Source organism: Haliaeetus albicilla, chromosome Z, assembly GCF_947461875.1.
Source record: "Haliaeetus albicilla chromosome Z, bHalAlb1.1, whole genome shotgun sequence".
Classification (NCBI taxonomy): Eukaryota; Metazoa; Chordata; class Aves; order Accipitriformes; family Accipitridae; genus Haliaeetus; species Haliaeetus albicilla.
The window spans coordinates 12,861,569-12,881,295 of NC_091516.1; the positions used below are offsets into that span (position 1 = coordinate 12,861,569).

Sequence of the window (19,727 nt, forward strand, 5' to 3'; positions counted from 1 at the left end):
GTAATTTTTGTCTTGCTTAAAATATTTCACTGGCACCTTACTCCCATGAAACAAAGGTCTGTTAATAAAAAAAGCTTAATATATGATGATACAGTTTAGGCCGCCAAATTACAGGCTAAGTTTTTGTATGCGCTAGCACATGATCTGGTTTCTAGATTATTAAGGTAATGCAAATAATACATTACAAAGCAATCTCCTTTGTTTCCAAATTAGGAATGAAACAGAACCTTTTTGGAATACAGCTGCTTGGCTGGGTTTCAGGAAAATAGTTGTTCTTCTTTGGTTGGGAGTGGGAAGTAGCCTTTCAATGCTTACAGTTGCTTTTTTGCTCAGGCTTTACATATTAGGGCTGTCAAAATGGCAAATGAATTTTCTGTGAACACTTTAAAAAACAACGACAACAACAAAAACCCCAAACCCCAAGGTCTGATGAAAATGCAGTGGTGTGTTTTGATTTTAGCAGCTGCTTCCTATAGCACTTGGAATTTTGTTTTGAGTCAAGACCTGTTTGCCTTATAGTGTGCCTTACATTTGTGTCCAGGTTTTGGCTCTAACAGGATTTGATATCTCTTCTATGCCTGTTTCTCTTTGCGATGTTTTCATATTTAGAACTGAAGGTAAGCAAAGCCATGTGGAAAATGATACCAATATTTATTCCATATGGAAAAAATCTAGTCTTTACTGATGGGGTTCTGGTAGAGTTATTTCAGTAATGTTTGTTCAGTATGTTGTGGAATAAAACTAAAGACATCTGAGTTGGAATTACTGAGTTGGGTATGACTGAATTAAAAAGAAAAATTTTGTTTGTTTGTTTATAAGTAATTTTTTTCCAAACAATGACAGTATACCCTGATTTTAACAGTAGTTATCTTTCAAGCAATTACAGGTACATTTCAATGAGAGTTGAACAGTCAGGAGAATCCAGTGTCAGCCCTATCTAATGGGACTTATCTTGAATTAACTGACATTTTAAACTGCTGGGAGTGGAATTTAGTGTGATTGAAGTGCAGGGAAATCGGGTCTAGATCAAGCAGGCCAGGAGACAGTGATTCGGGTTTTTTCAGTGTTCTCTCTTCAAACAGCTATTCTTTACAGGCATAAAACATTGCATGCATTAAAGACCCAGTTTCCAAAAAAAAAAAAAAAAAAAGTTGAAACCATTAAGCATTAAAAAAAAGGGGGGGAGGGGCAAAAAAAAGGCAAAAAGAAAGAAGTGTGAAATCTATTCAGCTTTTCTATATTTATCACTTTTGCAGGTGGTGTGTTTTAAAATGGGCATTAGAATGTGGTTGAAAAGAAACACAAGAGGGTCTGCAGTTGAGCATCTTGTGCAGAGAGTTGTGCTATGTGATACCTCTCTGCACAGCTTTCAAGTCCTTTTCAATGAGGAGTCTTAATGTGCAGGGGTAGCTATAGTATGAGTATATACTTATAGTATCATAGTACCTTCAGCTCTTGAGGGCATGCCTGCTCGAGGAAGCTGTGCCCCCTTTCCCTGCCCCAAGTACTCTCCTGGGACTGGGAGACCCTCCTCTTGCTTGGTGCAGCAAGAGAAACATGTTTTCCTCTATGATCACGAATTCTCTCCAAGAGAGTTCTTCCCATGTTGTGGGGTTAAGAATCAATTTGAGGATTTAAATTAAGATGGCAAGGGAGAACCTAGGGAAGGATAAAGTGTATCCGTCATTTTAATGAGCAGTATCTATGTGTCTCCTCAGCATAGTAATTAAAGACACAGGATCATAAAAGCACTCTCTGTTTTGTTATAAACCTGGGTGGTTTGATAACTGTATTGTTGGAAACCTGTAGAGAAAAAAGAAGTGAAGACCCTACTTTTAGGGTAGATTTTTACTAGATTCATTACTATTCTCTGTGTAGTTGCAGCCAAAATTCACACTTGGATGTCTGCATTTCCCAATTGTTCAAAATTCTGCCCCCCCCCGCCCCGGCCAAATAATTTACAAAGGATCTTTTGCTATTTTGTGCTATAGCAAGTGGCATTGCAACAAATGTACAGTCTTCTAGTTGATTCCTTCACTATGAAGTGTCGACCCCAAAATTAAAGATTTGGTTTTAGTGGGTGCTCATTAAAATAATCTAGAACATGATATAATCTTTGCTCTCATGGTAGATTTCTTTTTATTAAACTCTTTCTTGTTTCTTCCTATTTGTATATGTTATGGCTCAAACAGGATTGCCTTGAAAACATGCCAGTTGGCAAACAGAAGTACTGCACATTTTAAAAGGGCCTTGTAAAATGTGTAGAAGAACTCCAGTTCCTCTTTATAGTGGCCTGATGGAGACATCGGGCCAAAAATGAAGTAATCTGGTCATTAGCAAAGTCTGACTCCCTCAGTATATTGTGTAAATCAACATCTCTGGTGTCTTTTTGAACAGATACACAAGCTATTTCCACAGGTAAATATGAAAAAGATGAGCTAGTTCAATGCTATGTGGTGTTATATTTGTGTATCAAGCAGTAGCTTGAAAAGTCTTGACTGGTGTGATATGAAATAGAATTTGCTTCTATGGTGCACCTTTTGTACTGCAGATACAACTAAGTCTATGCTAATGAGATCGGTGGTGAAATTGAAGTCATTGCTTGTTCAAGCAAAACAGATAAAAATGGATGCAGCACTGTCTTGTGTACCCACAGCCTTTTATCCACTTGAAATCAAAAAGAATGAGATGTAGGGTTTATTTTTCTTTTTAGGAAACGTAAGAAACTATAACTACCAGCTTTCCTGAAGAGGGCCTTGATTTAAAATAAATAAAGGTCATAAAAAGCATTCAAGTGGTAAAAATTTACCTCAGCACTATTAACACTGGCTTAGAGTCCAAATTTTTTCTTCAAATGTAGACCTATGATTTGAGGTAAGAAGTGGGGATCTGCTGTAAATACCATGTGTTTATAGTTTCTGCAACTATTACAGGTAGTTTTCATGGAAACCTGCCAACATTAGAGCAAAGGAATCTGACCTCTAATTTCAGTTCTGTATTAAAGCTACTATCCTTTGCTTTGCTTAACTTTCAGCTTTTCAATATACTAAATAATTTTGGAGCTAAACTCCTTACTGCTCTTTCTTCCAATATGTCTGTGAATTCTTAAATGTGGATTAGCATTGTAATGTCTGGTAGTTGCCGTAAGAGGGCTTTGAACAGTAAAATATGTGAAACTTTTCAAGCCTTGGTTTACATTGCTAAGAGGAAACCACATAAATCCTTTCCATAATGGAGCATGTGACAGTGATGACTGTTTTCACTCCAAAAGAGGGTCTCTTTATCATTTTAGAATTATGATTAATAAGAGCACAGATTGTTTTGGACATACTTACTGATATTTATACAGTCTCTCTGTCACACCCCTACATTCTCCCCTCCCCCCCCAATTTCCTATTACCCTAATAAAGACTTTTTCTCAGTCTTTTTTTTTTTTTTTTAAATTCCAGCCAGCATATTGTAGCATTTGTCTAATAAAATGTCAGTGGGTTTTTTGCTTATTTCCAGCTCCTACTTTGGTAGAAACCAGGGATCTGACTTTCAGTGCTTCCCTAAGGGCAGTTTTTTATCTTCTCCCTCATGTCTTTGTTCCTGAATGAACTTCCGCTCCTTCTCTTTTGCTGGTAAAGGACTTTGGAGAGACTTTTAACTGCAAATTGTCCAAGCCAGCTGAAGGACAGATTGCTTAGGGCAGTTATTCTCTGGCTGTGATGTCAGAGGTGCTAATTTTGAAGGTTGTGTTGTCAGATTTTTTTTTTTTTAGTAAACCTGCTCAATTACAGATCTGAAAACCTGCTTTAACTGGTCTTGTCAGGAGGTTCTGAGAGGTTCAGTGCATTGCCAGTGAGGAAGATGCCTGGGCATCTACTGCCTGAGCATCTGCTGCTTCCTAAGAGGAAATAAGCATAGGTGCCTTAGCTGCAAGCACCTTCATTCAAACTAGTTATTTGAATCCATCCATATATTCCCAAATACTACTTTTCTATTTTGTGATTTTCTAAGCTTGATATCATACAGGCAAACGTTGCAGCTGAGCAGTGAACTTGCATTGGTCAGAATTGTTGCATGTCAGTGATAAATAGTGAAAGGTGCATGTGGTTAGTGTTTTATGTGCCAGTGGTGGCTTTTATTCTTTTTAGGCTTTTTCCACGTTTAAGTATGGGTGGTAAGAATAAAGTTTTTAGAAATAAAATATTATCTTCTCTTCCATATGGTGCAGACAATAGTAATGAGACATCTGGACTGATTTGTGATAATGTATTCTTAAGGGTGGAAATGTTATCTTATAATGGAAATTAACTTCAAAATGAAAACTGAGAAGAAGCTGATAGTTAATCCATTCATTACCCACCCCCCACCCCCCATTTTAAAATCCTGTGAAAACCCAAAATGTTTTGTAGGAAACATTTATTTATCTTCCTTTCCTTGTAGCATTAACGCCTCATCATCCACCCTGCTTTTTCCGTGCAAAACCTAACACTCCAAACCTGAGTTCCTGAACAGAGGGTGACCTTGTGCCAGAGACACTCGTTTCTTTTTTCCCTTTGTGTTTAAAAATTCCAGCATAAGTGGAATCTTCAATTTTTCTTCCTGTTTTTAGCAAATGACAGTGCTTAAAGTGAAGCTCACTTGTAAATGAAACTCAGAAGTTAATTTTCCCACTCGCAAGCTGGCCTTTTTTGTGTAAACTTTGACTTAAGTGTGCTAATAGTTATCCTAGCAAATTTTTTCTCAGACTGAGATGAATACTGAAAACAACTCATTTTACATGTTAACAATGTTTAATAATTTCCTACAGCTCTCAAAAGGTTGTCTTAAACTATGATACTATTAAACTGTACCCAAATCAGTGGTCAGGTTCAGTGCTCTGTCACTGGGAGAAGTCCAAAGTTTTCTGGACTGTGTCTTGTTTAAGTTGCTTACTGCAGACATATGAACAGTTTGTCATGTTACTCCTGTTGTTTTTAGGTTAAAATTTCCTTCTGTGTTTCTCTTGTGTTTAGGGATCGTGAATACTATCGTAGACCTGACACAGCAGGGTCTGTAACTACTGAGACCTGTTTAATTACTGAGACTGCTTACAATGAAAGCAGTCGCCTGAAACTGTCTGTGCTAGGATTGCGGCTATCATGAAAGCTGTTGTGAGGGGAAAAAAAAAAGAAAAAAAAGAATCCAATAGGATGAAAAACGACATTGTTCATGCAGCTTTTGTAGGGCTAAATTTGTAACTATTGGAAGCTTGTGTACATCAAATGCATTTTTTTTTTTCCATGAGATCAATTTTTCCTCCCCCCCCCGCCTTTAGAAAAGTCAGGAGAATAAAGACACAGTTCTGGTGAGTTGCAAAAAACTGTAGAGGTTGATTTATCTGAGCACAAGCCAGTAAAAGTTGCTCTGTAAATGCTCAGTAAAGTTGTTCAGCAAATGGTGCTCTCATGCAGGAGGGGCAATATGTTCCCTTGATGGAAAACAAAAAGCTCTATGGGTGTATTTAAGGCACAACAAGAATTACATTAGCAGAATTTTATAGTAAAGGTGTAATTTTCTGTTTCTATTGCCCCTCCAATGGAAAGGCTTTCACTAGTTCTTCCAGCACACACAAAAAAATCTGTATTAAGCACTGAAAACATAATAATGCATCAGCACTCTAAAGACACTTTTTTGACTCGCTTTTCTGCTGCTTATGTTGAACGTTCAAAGTTACTCTTTCCACTGAGAGTATACAGCATCACACTGAAGTATGCAACAGATGTTTTTTCATCAGCTGATCTTAACCAAATGATCTTGGTTCATTTCACTGGACATAGATGTTTTGTATTAGCCATCAGAAGGACTGTGCTTGTATTTCTCTCACACTTGCAGTGTGGTTGAAAAATGCAGCAACAAATGGGTATTTCAGATGCAACATGGGGAAGCAGGGAAGAACCTGAGTTCAAATTAAGGGCAAAGTTATTCTCTAATTCATGCTGCGAGTCTCTTATCCACAGTGTAGATCTCTGCTGTGTATTCTGTACTTTTTTTTTTTTTTAATGAAACCACAATGGGAGTTCTGCACTTGGAACACATACAGAGTAAGCATTATTTATGCTGTGAAGATCAGAGGGGAGAAATTTTCCCCAAATGTGATCCTTTACCACTATTATTGACAGTGCTTTCTGTTTAACTGTGAGTCACAACCATGAGCTTAAATCACACAAAGGAAGGGCTCTGAAGTCCTGTTCTGTGACCTAGAGTTTCAGCAAGAATGTTGGAGGTCAAAAATGAGATGCATTTACAGAGCTGTGCATTGAAGCTGTCTGATGCTTGCTCATATTGCATTTGGCACTAGTAAATGCTATTTAATTGCTTTTCATATATAAGAAATTCACACAGAAAATTAAAAAGGTTGGTTTGTTTTTTTTTTTTAAAAGCAACAACTAACTGCCTGCTTGTTTTGTTGATATTGGCAACTGATTGTAGTATTACATCCAAACTTTTGTGTATAAGAATTATGTATGTAGACTTGTCTCCTGCTTATATCCATCACTTCATTTTTAAATAAGTACATATTAAATGGTATGTAGTGGCATCATGCCTGCTAAATAACTGTGAGGGTTTTAAACTATTGTGTCAGTGTTGCTTTTAGTTCCTCTTCTTTGCTTTTTATTACTATGAACTATTGACTGCCTCAATAATTTCAATAGTATTTAAAACAAAATCATACAAATCCCAGTTTTGCATTATGGAAAAGATGTCAGCACTTCATGTAAACAAAACTTCTGGGGTTTGGCTTTTCTGTAGTCTCCCCATCAGAAATAGGCAACAGCAAGAAAGAGGGAGGGATATGGGTTTCATCCCATCTTCTATCTTCTGTTTGTCTTTGTCTGAGGTTGCTTGCATGGTGCATGTTACTCCTTTTATTTGCTTTTAGTTGCAAACTTCAGGAATCTGCTTTATAGAAATATCATAGGTAGTGTGAATCACTTCATTGACATCCCCTGTTTTCAACAATGCCAAGACACTAACGTTGTTAATTTGGCTTCTTAAACTCTGTAAGCTACATATGAAATAATTTCACAGTTACCTTTTAATGCACTTTCCAGTTCTGCTTCAGTTGGATGGACCTTCACACTGACCTCCATATGTTTCTGGTTAAGTATAAGAGCATAATTGCTTATAAAGCCCCAGCCCTTCAAAGGAGCACTAGATATATAGCGTGCAACAAATGTTTACAGAATTAAACTGTGAATGAATTGGATATGCCATCTTATTTCTGCCATCTTTTTGTATACTTGTTACACCCATTATTATTTAGTTGTTGTGGATTAAAGGAACCTATATGGTCACTAGTATTCAAGGTTAAATTGCATTTGATTTTTAAAATGCAATATTACAATATCAGAGAGAAAAATAAAAAACTCAATATTGGAAAACAAAGCCACAATTACATAAAGGAGAGAAAGAGGCAACACCTTCTGTTATCCAGTTTAGTGGTTCATACTGTTTTGGATCAGTGAGACAAAGGTGGTTGAAAATCTGTCCTCATCCGTTGTCCCCTGTAATTCATCCTCTGTTAAGGGAATTGTGCTGCCTGGCTGATGGTGGCACAGTGGTAGGGTTACTTTAGATGCTGTGAGATTCAGGATTAGAAGTGTGTTTCTGTTGTTGCTGTTTACAACTTGTGAAACCTCCTAATGCAGTAGCACAACAAGAAAAGGCAAAAAAAAGTCCCCAAACCATATGAGTTTGAGTTTGTTTTTAAGCTTTCATCAATCTGAGCTCAGGTGTTGCACAGTGGAGATACATCTGAAACTTGAGGAGAGGGAAAGAATTGGCTCCTTCCTTGTTTTACTAGAACCTGGTGAGTATGAGTTTCTGTCTGTTTCCCTGATTGCCCTTCTTAGGTATCCAAATGGTGAAATACCTTCTCCTTTCTGTGGGAGACTGTCTTCTAATGTAAAACCACAGGTGATTCCAAAAAAGCTTAGAAAAAACTTTGAGTAAATAAGCTTTCTCAGTTTTTCCTTACGACTCTTCCTTGCATGACTTTTAGTATTTCTTCCTTGTCCTGTACATTGTTTTAGACAACCACCATGAATTTACATATATATTGGGTACTGTTAAGTTACCAAATACTATTAAAGGTACTAAATGTTAAGATACAGCCAAATATATGCCATTTACTGATCAACTAGTTGCTTAACCAACATTAACAAAGGAGATGGCTACAACATCTCTTTTGTATATTGCCATTATTCTTTTAGAATCTAGATTTCTTCTATAGCCAACTTTTGAACTTTGAATATACAAGGAAAAGAAAATATACTGCTTTTAGTATCACTAGGAATCACTCAGCAGAATGGATATATACTAATCTGTCACATAGAGCACTAATGTTTTTTAATATCTGCTGTCATGTTTTCTTGAATAGCTTGATTTTATAGAATCATAGAATGATTTGTGTTGGAAGGGACCTTTAAAGGTCATCTACTCCAAACCCACTGCAATGAGCAGGGACATCTTTAACTAGATCAGGTTGCTCAGAGCCCTGTCCAAGCTGACCTTGAGTGTTTCCAGGGATGGGGCATCTACCACCTCTCTGGGCAGGCTGTTCCAGCATTTCACCACGGTCATCATAAAATATCTCTTCCTTATATCTAGTCTGAATCTACCTTTTTTTAGCTTAAAAGCATTACCCCTTGTCCTGTCGCTGCAGGCCCTAGTAAAAAGTCTGTCCCCATCTTTCTTAAAAGCCCCCTTTAAGTACTGAAAGGCCACAACAAGGTCTGCCTGGAGCCTTCTCTTCTCCAGGCTGAACAACCCCAACTCTCTCAGCCTTTCCTTACAGGAGAGGTGTTCCAGCCCTCTGATCGTTTTTGTGGCCCTCCTCTGGACCCACTCCAACAAGTCCATGTCTTTCCTGTGCTGAGGACCCCAGAGCTGGATGCAGTACTGCAGGTGGGGTCTCACCAGAGCAGAGTAGAGGGGCAGAATCACCTCCATCAACCTGCTGGTCATGCTTCTTTTGATGCAGCTGGTTGCCGGCTCATGTCCAACTTTTCATCCATCAGTACCCCCAAGTCCTTCTCCACAGGGCTGCTCTTAATCCCTTCATCCCCTAGCCTGTATTGATACCAGGGGTTGCCCTGACCCAGGTGCAGGACCTTGCATGTGGCCTTGTTGAACCTCATGATGTTCACATGGGCCCATTTCTCAAACTTTGAATGGCATCCTGTCCCTCAGGTGTGTCAACTGCACCACTCAGCTTGGTGTCATCTGCAAACTTCCTGAGGGTGCACTCGACCCTGCTGTCAATATCACTGAGGAAGGTATTAAACAGTACCAGTCCCAGTATGGACCCCTGAGGGACACCGCTTGTCACTGATCTTCATCCAGACATTGAGCTGTTGACCACTACCCTCTGGATGCGACCATCCAGCCAATTCTGTATCCACCGAGTGCTCCATCCATCAAATCCATATCTCTCCAATTTAGAGAGAACGATGTTGTGGAGTACAATGTCAAAGGCCTTACAGAAGTCCAGATAGATGACATCCGTAGCTCTTCCCTTGTCCACTGATGTAGTCACTCCGTCATAGAAGGCCACTAGGTTGGTCAGGCAAGACTTGTCCTTGGTGAAGCCAAGCTGGCTGTCTGGAATCACCTGCATGTCCTCCATGAGCCTTAACATGGCTTCTAGAAGGATCTGTTCCATGATCTTCCCAGGCACAGAGGTGAGGCTGACGGGTCGGTAGTTCCCAGGGTCATCCTTTACTGTTTTTAAAAATGGGTGCAATGTTTCCCCTTTTCCAGTCACCAGGGACTTCACCTGACTGCCATGACTTTTCAAATATGATGGAGAGTGGCTTGGCCTTTACATCAGCCAATTCCCTCAGGTCTCTGGAATGCATCTCATCAGGTCCCATAGACTTATGCATGCGCAGGTTCCTCAGGTGGTCGCAAAACTGATCTTCTCTTACAGTGGGAGGCGCTTTGCTCCCCCAGTCTCTGTCTTGCAGTCCATCCACTTGAGAGGTGTGGGAAGAGAGGTTGCCAGTGAAGACTGAGGCAAAAAAGTTGTTGAGTACCTCAGCCTTCTCCTCTTCTGTTGTTACCAGTTTGCCAGTCTTGCTCATCAGGGGGGTGCGCTTTCTTTGACCTTCCTTTTCTGGCTGACATACCTGTAGAAGCCCTTCTTACTATTCTTTGCGTCCCTTGCCAAGTTTAGCTCCAGATGTGCCTTGGCCTTCCTGACCCCGTCCCTACACAACTGGGCAGCGTCCCTGTACTCTTCCCAGGATACCTGTCCCTGCTTCCACTGCCTATGCATTTCCTTCTGCTATTTAGTTCAGCCAGCAAGTCTCGAGTCAGCCATGCCCATCTCTTGCCTTCCTTTCCCGATTTCTTACACCTGGGGCTTGAGAGCTCTTACGCTCTGTTGAAAGTGGCTGTAAAGATCTGCCAGCTCTGTTCTGCTCCCTTGTCCCTGAGGGCAGTTTCCCAGGGGATCCTATTGACTAACTCCTTGAACAGCTGGGATTTTGCTTTCCTAAAATTCAGGGTTCTGACTTTACTCTTTACCTGTCCCATGTCACTCAGGACAAACTCCACCAGTGCATTATATTATAGAAGATCATACAAATTGATCAAAATGGAAATACTTAGCTTTTTATAATTTTGTATTTCATTATTTCTTTAGTAATTATTTAATAGAACAAATGCAAGCAGACTGTAGTTTGACATTTTATATACATAAATTTTTAGATTTCCCTTGTAATTGATTAATGTTGTTTGGAACAACACAGAACTGTCTCACACAAAGCTTTCATATTTACTTAGAAATATTGCTTCTTTGAGAGACTTAGTTTGTCAATCATGGACAGCCCTTGCTTCTATGAATCAATATAGAAACATAGGGAAAATCTATCATTGATTCACTTGGGGAAGAAACATACAATATTGTCTGGTCTGGGTTAAGAATTTGGAAGAAGCTGCAGGTGTTGTAAGATAGCCTTAGTCAGATAAGTAGTATCTGAAAAAGATTACTCGAATCCCTGCTGAGATGTTCTGGATCTGTTTTCCTTCTCTGCTTTTTCATTTTTTTCATACCTATATGCTCATATGAACTATGGTTTGGTTAGTACATCTGTTTCATATATTTATGAATATTCCAGAATTCAAGTATGCTCCAAATAAACATGTGAGCAAAGGCTAAACTCTTCAGAAGAAATGGAGAACTTCCAAATAAAAGCTCTGCACAACTGGCCTTTGTATTCTTTTCCCTCTCACTTTCCATTATTCGATGTTATTCTTGCATAGAATATAACAGATCTATATTTGTGGACAATTTCACTTTAGCATGCATTAAAGGAGTAAGATTTTCCCTCTCTGCCTTAATTAATGGGAGGGTATAACCAGCAGAATTTACTTAGAGTGTCAGAATACAAGTGTGCTGAATGCCAAGGCAGGCATACATTTTACAGATTTTTGAGTTAAAAAAAACTAAAGAAACACCAAAATCCATAAATGCATGTTAGTTATTCCAAATTACAATTGATTTTAGTAAGATATTGTATCAGTTAAAAATTGGTTGACTTTAAAAGTGGAAGGGAAGTTTTCTATCATAGTTTTATGCCCTTGCCTATGGATTTTCCTGATGATCTGTTTCTCTAAGATTTAGAAAGGATTTAAGCTTAGATGGGCCTAGTGTTGCCCATCTCCTGTGTATGCAGAAAAGAAGGGTTTTTTTAGATGAAACAGGGTTGGGAACTATAATGGAAGGTTTTAATGTTGGAAGAAAAAAATCTGTAAAATAGCTAAGGCTAGAAGATGGAAAGATGTGCATCATCATTCAGAACTGGTGAAGTTGAGCACGGTGATCTTGAAAGCAACTGTGTACATGTGGAAGTTAAGATTTGGCCAAGGGTGAGCATATCAGATCATGTAAATGTGTTGTCTGGTGAAACTGGCTTGCAGAGCTCTTACTGCAGTGTCCGTTGCAGGTTCTTCAGCTCTTCTTACTAATGCTGGAACTAATAAGCTATTTCCCCCTCCTTTTGTAAGGATCCTTGTTTGTATTTTTCAGTTCCTTATGTGCCAGTCTTAATCTTTTCTCTGCTTTCTCTATACATTCCTACTGATTGTGTTTATGGCCTTTGCATATCTCTGCATCTCTGGATACCCTCATGTGTCTCCTATGACTGGAATACGTCTCTTACTATACAGCATCTATCTTTACATTTCTCTTTAAGCAGGAGGAAACACCCCCACTTTTTATCTGAACTTTGAGCACTGCTGCCATGTGGAATGCTGCCTCTGCCTGCTCTTAGGGAAAAAAAGGCTCTTGACCTCTAATTGCATTTTCTGAAGTTAAAATATAGCTAGAGCTTTGTGTACATTGAAGTGAGCTGACCCTGAATTCTGTATTAAGATTCCATTTTACTGGGACTTGGTTGGGAAGAACCAGAAATCTGCAGCAGTAATTTCACTTATATTTTAGAGTAAATAGCTTTAACCAACTACATATAAAAACAAATAATGCAGCAACTGCAGTGCATGTTTTTCATTTTTAACTTCTTGTATTATATATGATCTACGTGTTTAGGCTATGCAAAAGATTATTACTGGTCACTGCAGAGAACTGCGTGTATTGGAGCACTGCACTACTTCTGATATCTTGCAAGAAGATATTTTATCAAATTAACAATGAAATAGTTAGAATATGTTGACACAATACGCAAAACAGTGTCAGTTTTAATAGTTAAATCTCTTTAAGTCTGCTTTCTGTTTGCACTGCAGCATTGTAACACATTTTGCAATCAAATAAGCATTTGTAACAAGCGGATCTTAAGAATGGCATCCCATGCATGTTTTTCTGTCAAGTCACAATTTTTTCAATAGTATTCTTCCATTACTGTTTTCCTGGGGTTAAAAAAAAAGTGGCTTCCATTACCTTTCTCATGAAAGTTGTACATAGTTGCAGTTGAGACTGCAAATTATATGAATTCATACCTCCCTACTTGAATGTATGGCACATTACATTGCCATCAAGCTGTATTCCAGTTATTTCAATGGATTGCAAAAACAAAGCCTTTGTTTAAAACAGTTTAATAATTACATTTTACTGACCACAAATGTTTCACATTGACTAGGAGTTATAAACTACTGCTGGCCAACAGTTACAGTTCATTAGAAAGTCAAAGGTAGCAGAAAGAATGCAAATGCAAAAAAAAAAAATTAAAAGAAAAAATGCATGCCTCGGGAGGAAGAATAGCTGTGTAGACAGTGAAGCTGATGAGTGGAACTAAGGTTAGGGGCTTTTTCTGCCCACACGTGCCTCCCTTCACAGGCGATTGCCCCTGAGGTCTCCCATCTGTGGCTTCCTGTGATTCTCTTCAAGTGACCTTGGGTAGCTTGAACGTTTTTAATAGTTACAGTGGTTTTGGTTTATTAATCCAGATAATTTTGATGGAACTGTGTTAAGAGTAAGCACATGTGCAATTATACCAGCCTTTTTTAGGGACTGTTGACCTCTTGTGTAATCTGAGAGCTTTTAGTTAGCTTAACATTTTAAATTAGTTTAGTCAGAGCTAAAAAAGCACATCTTGCTGCAGCCTAAGGCAAATAAGGAGTGAGGCTTTGGGAAAGCATGGACCTGAGGACCTTGACTAATTTAATGGGTCATTTACTCTGTAATCTTGAGAGAGACTGGAAGTTGGGTTTTTGAAGAATTAGCAACTCCTTTGCCAAAGTGGGTGTAGGTGGAAGATGGGACTTCTGGACTCACATGTATGGGTCAGGTAGTGGTTTCTCAGGAGAGCAGAAGTCCTTATAAGGAAGGTAAAACTGCAGCTGTAGTTGTGGAAACTGGGGGAGCTCACTACACAGGATGCCACCATTCCCTCTTGTCTCACCCTTGCTTATGGTGACCCTGCCCATTTGACTGAAACAGTAGGTCTTTGCTAATACGAGTTTGGACTGAGTAGGCTGAGGGAGGATTGGTCAATAATATGAACGAAGTGATAAATTCTGACTGTTGGTAGCATCAGTGATGACAAGCAATAGTGGCCAGACTCCTTTTGCAAGCACAGGATGAACCATAAAGTGAATGTGCTTTATGACTTTCATATCACTACATTAGATAAGGAATTTGCAGAGGGAAAAAAAGGCAAAATGTCTTCTGAAAATTAACGGATTAACTTATTTCTGAAGTATGAGTGTACTGGGAAACACTTGGCCATCCAGGGCTAAAGCTCTGTTTATAGTGTAATACTGTCTTTGAGCAGAGGAATCTGTTAGTGCATTATGGATTTTTCTGCTTTCCCAGTGTCAGGAATGGAACAGAAAACCAGTTAACCTGTAAAGCATACAGTTTCCAGGATGAACTTTCTAAGGAATAATCATTAGGCACAAAACCATCAAAACCAAAACGCCCACCAAGAGCAAAATATGCAATTGGACTATGCCTTTGAAGTCTACAGTTGTTTCTGTTGTGCATATGAACGGTTCCCCTTTGAAATTACTAAGTTATATATGTATATTTGAGGACTGAATATGGTCTGTAAAGGTAGGTAGTTGCCAAGAGGAGAGATTTCACAACTTCACGATTCAGGAAATATGATCAAAAGTGGCAGAAAGTTCAAGGATGATGGCATTGGAGAAAGGTTGGATCTCGCCAAGAGGAAACTGCTGAACTACCATGGTGTCTTGCAGGCGTATTGCAGAGATTCAAGCATGGGAGCAATTAGAAGAGGGCGTGTTTTGTCATGTAGCTGGGAAAAAAATAAAACACAAAGTTGGAATAAAATAATCATTTTTAAATTAAAAATTAAGTGCTCCGTCTTGTCACTCACTTGAATGTAGCATTGATGTGATAAAATTGAGGAGGAGAATATCAGGCACACTGTAAACACTAGGGTTTTTTCTGTATTTGGAGAAAATAGGTTCAGTTTTATCCAGCTTAACATCCTTTTTCTTAGATTCAGCAGTGTGTTATTCAGCCATTGTTACCTGTGACCCAGCAAAGATGTTAAAGCAATAAATAACAAGCAAAAAATTACTCCAAAATACTCATTCAGCAAGTATGTTCTCTGCCATTTCTCCACCTGGAAAACAATCCATTGCTGAAAAACAGATTTATGAAAACTGGTTAAAAATGTGGCTTAGGTCATTAAAGGGAAAGAAAATTATTTATGTAAACTTCCATTTCTCTTCATTACCTGTGTGTCTGTGTCACCACATTACCTTATCAAATAATCCCTTTCCTACCCTGGAAGCTTGATTGCATTTAGCAAAAGCTGAGGTAGCTGTTGGGAGAGGCTTGGTCATTGCTGAATGTACCTATACAAGACTGATGCATTTTCCACCTTGTCCATGCATGCTAAATAAAGTTGGGTGTTTCATTTCATTGTCATCTCTAGGAGAATGAAACAGCCTACAGGAGATGGGATAGTTGCAACAGATCACAAAGCAATTACCTTTTTTGTCTTCCCTGAAGTCTAAGACTAGTGTTATAAAGAGTATTATTTTCTTTACTCTTTTATTGGTGTGTTTGGTTTAGAGAATTGTCAGTTGGAATTTCAGTTTTTGTGGTTTATGTGCTTGGTGTGAGAGTTAGCTGAGGGACAAATACTTCTTACTAAGGTGCATGCTGCCCTTTTTTTTCAAACGTCCGGTGTGGTAAGTAATAACTAAAGAGTTTTGTTCATTTTTATGTCTTTATGCCAGCAGATGTGTGTTTCTTTCTGCTAGTGAATTGAGCTAATATATTCTGGGTATAGCTAGGGCCCCAAGTGATTAAAAACTCGAGTCAGTCCTCTCAAACAAAAGTGATGTGAAAAACAGATGTAAATCTGTCCAATTGCCGGAATCAAGTCATAGTTTGCACTGTGTAAAGCCAATGCATGTGCCTACACTTAAGAAGAAAAAAAGACATCTGGCTTATAGTGGGTGAAATATAAAAGTTGTAGGCGCACAGGAGGAGTTGGGTTACTGCTGGATGACCAATGGTCAGCTGAAATGCTGCTGACACTGAGTGGTGGCCCTGCCACTACTGCTGTTAGAAGCAGACTTCCTAATTCCCTGCATTGAGGTTTCTGCTGTTCCTGACCTGGTTTGAGCTTTTCGACATGGGGCAGCTTTCCCTGGCTGCAGGCGGTATCGTTGGAAGGTGCCCATCTGCACCGCCTTCCTGTGCGCAGGCTCAGATGGACCATGCACAGCCCTCTTCTTCCTCCTCAGCCTTTCTTCTGAAACCTTTCCCAGCTGCATCCTGATGTGCTAAACCTCTTAAATTAGCTCCAGATTGCTCTGTTTATTGTGTGCCACAGAAGAGACAGAAGGCAATCAGAGCAGTCCCCCCTCAAGTAAACACCAAGGCGGGGGGGTACAGGATATTAGGATGGAAAATGTGGGTTCTGGGCACAACCCTGAGGCTTTAATGCCTGTACATTAGATCATTTGTCTCTGCTGTTTGCATGTAATTCTAAGTTTTGGCAGCTTCATATCCCTAGAAGTGTTTTTTGGTTTGTGGGTTTTTTTGTGTTTTTTTTTTCTTTTTAAAGGGAAAAAAAAAGGTGTTAGGACAAAGTAGTCATTTTGTCCCTCTCCCTCAAAAGACAAAACTGGAGAAAAGTGAAGTAATGATCCCCTAAGGCTGGCAGCCTTCCCTGCAGGCCATGCACACCTTAACACTTCTGCTGCATCTGAAGTCAGAGACATCTTTTCTTGTACATTACTCTGTTCAGCAATAGATGTAAAACTAGTTTTCTGCTGGCTCCTGTCCTCGTAATTGGAATTGTATCCTCTTTTCTTACCTTACAGCTGCAGCCTAAAGTACAAAACCAGAAGGCCTGAGGTCAGGTATTTTCCATACATCTGGGAGTATGGATGCGTTAGTTTTGGCTGATAGCTGCTTATACACGTAAGCACAATAACAGTGGCCTGACTTCCTGCTTTTTTTCCTCCAAAAGCTGCTATAAATATGCCTTCTAATTAGATCCATAATGTTGTTTGGATAACGACACTAGGTTTGTTCTAAGAGAGTCATGCTGCTTCCAGAAGCAGAGGAAGAAGCCCAAATGTGTTCAAAATAAACTTCCGAATGCTTTTACTGAATAAAAACACCTAGATGTTGCCAGCTATTGGACAGTCTCTGCACTTCAAAAATTTAATGCTTGAAATTCAGTGCTTCCCAGCATACTTGTGGTCATTTGTCAGTCCTGCCCAGTCCTCCGTTTACTGAGTGTCTGTCTACCATATGGACATATCTCTTCTGTTTGGTAGGGAGAGAGGGGGAATGCACTTGGAAACTAAACATTCTTCTGAGTTACATTTACAATACTTATTTATTTTAAATGGAAAGGGGAGCATATAGGAGGGACTCTTGTTCTTTTTAGCAACGACAAACCACCTGACTTCCACTCTCATCTTCATAAAGCAATTAATCTATTAATCAGACACAAGAAACTGGAATAAGTACCAGGAATTATTACTGACCATATTTCCCCTTCAAACATTGTATGCACATATTTCATGCTAGATTACATGCAGTTGATGGCTTTAGTATGTTGGCAGCCTTTAGTTTCAGGAGTAGCAGGAGCTTAAAATGTTCCTTTTTCTCATTATTTTGAAGATGATTTAATTTGATAACGTATTGAAATGCCCAAATCTGCATTATAAAATAAATCAGAGTTGGGGTTTTTTTCTGGTCTGTACTCACTTTAAAAATACCATGTGGCTTTAGACAAGCCTTTCAAACAGAGCTTGGCATGGTTTATGTATGAGACAGATGTGTGCTAGATCAGCTTACTCCAGGGGCCCATGAGGAGAAATTAAAGGGTATGGGAGTTTTCTCTTGCAGCGTCAGAGAAATTCATCAATTCAAAAAAGTAGGAGCTTAAGCACAGGTGGAAAACAGAAAAAAAAAAGCTGGAGCATGCCCATGTTGGATTTGAAAAGTACTGTAGATACAGTAAGAGTATTTGGGAAGTATTTTGTAACTGTTTTCAGGAAAAAAGGAGACCTAGGTGTTTGTAGCCAGGAGCCAGAAATGTTATGCTTGATCTTTACAAACTCTAATGGTTGGTTAAAGTTATTAAGCACCAGTACATGATAAACGATTAATGAATTGAGTTGTGATATCTAATTGTATTTATATGATCCTAGATGCTTAAAGTTAAGTTTTCTTCTTACTTTTCGCTTGCAGATGTATTACTTCAAATGCTTTCTTTGTGCTGTGTTCTGAACAGGATAAAAAAAGTGGTTGCGTATTCAAAGACTTTCTTGGCACACAGCACTTGATCTTTCCCTTTTTTTTTTTTTTTTTTTTTTACTGATTCCTAATTGAATACTTCCTTTAAATGTTCGTTAGTTACTTCTTGCTCTGTGGATATATGAGTTGTATACATACAGATCTGTTAAACTTTTGGATGGCTATTTTTAAAAACGAACCTAGGTATCTAAAAGAAGTTACACGTTTAAATTTATTAACCTCGCTGTCATAAAATATTTTGCATTTTAAATATTTTTTTGTGATACCAAGCAGTTTTGGTCTTTTGTTACTTATTGCTAAAATTTATTTATGCAGAATTTGTTGTGCTGTGAGACATACAATGCAAAACAGTCCAGAAATACTTATCCTATTGGATTGTTGTGCTGAAAGAGGTGGGGTTTTATATTTTCTGTTAAGATTGGTATTTTTCTTATAGGAGATAATTAAGTACTGCTGTGTTTCCCAGAGATATTGTTATAAGTATTTTCTGTATTCTTGGATCACTCTTTGTTCTACAGATGCCAAAACCAGTTGTTAAACTTGCCATGATAATTAGGATTACTAGGACACATACTTAGGATGACAATTCTGCCATTGTAACCAATGTTGTATAATGCGTATCACAAACTTAAACTCTGGTTTTATCATCTTACGAGAATGGAAGGTTTAGAATAAATAGAAGTTAAGGTCAGTTTATGTAAACCCTGCATATTTTTATGAGGTATTCTCACTGTCTAACACAATTTGCACAGTAAATGTAGTCAGCAAGGGTGATTTTTTTCTTTTTTTTTGTAAGGAGACTTATGAGTAGCTCCTTATTTGAACTAAGAAAATACGAAGACTGAAAAGAAATACTGGAGTTAAAGCTGGTTAATAACAACACCAAATACAGTCCTGGATGAATCTGTGGAGAAATTCCAGGAAGCCCTCTCCAAGGAGCTTGTCTAGAATAATTTGCCAGGCACGTCAACAGGGCTGCAGAGTGTAGCTCAAGTGTGGTGGTAAGAAGAATGCAGCAACCTGAGCTGTCACAAAGGAGAAAAAAATAGGATGCTGTTTAAAAAAAAAAAGTTACTTTTCTATAGTATAATTGAAACAAGATCTAGTCTGCTAGCAGAAAATAAGTAGCTATACAACAAGGCACATTGTTGCTTTTGAAAAAAATGCAAAATCATATTTATTATTTACCATTTTTAATTTACCCACTTAAGTCCTACGTTAGAGCTGGCAAAAAAAGCATTGAGGGAAATCCTTAAAGCGAAGAACAGTTTCTGGATTATTTGCAGAGAAAATAGTACCTCTATTCTAGAGCATTAATGTGAGGCAACATCATGAGCAGAAGTTGCTAAGCTAGTGTGTGCAGGTAGTAGAAGTCACAGAAAGGAAGTCGCTTGGGCCACTTGTCCACATGGTGAAGAAAGTTAGTGTGTTGGCCATACTGTGCTTAAGTGGGTTTTGGAAACTCTTCTTATAGTGT

At 38.6% G+C, this 19,727-nt stretch overlaps 1 protein-coding gene across 3 annotated transcripts in view; it reads left to right on the forward strand.

Annotated features, from left to right (window-relative positions):
- Positions 1–19,727, forward strand: part of ARSB (arylsulfatase B) — a 66,420-nt gene that overhangs the window by 7,114 nt on the left and 39,579 nt on the right. The window lies entirely within an intron of this gene.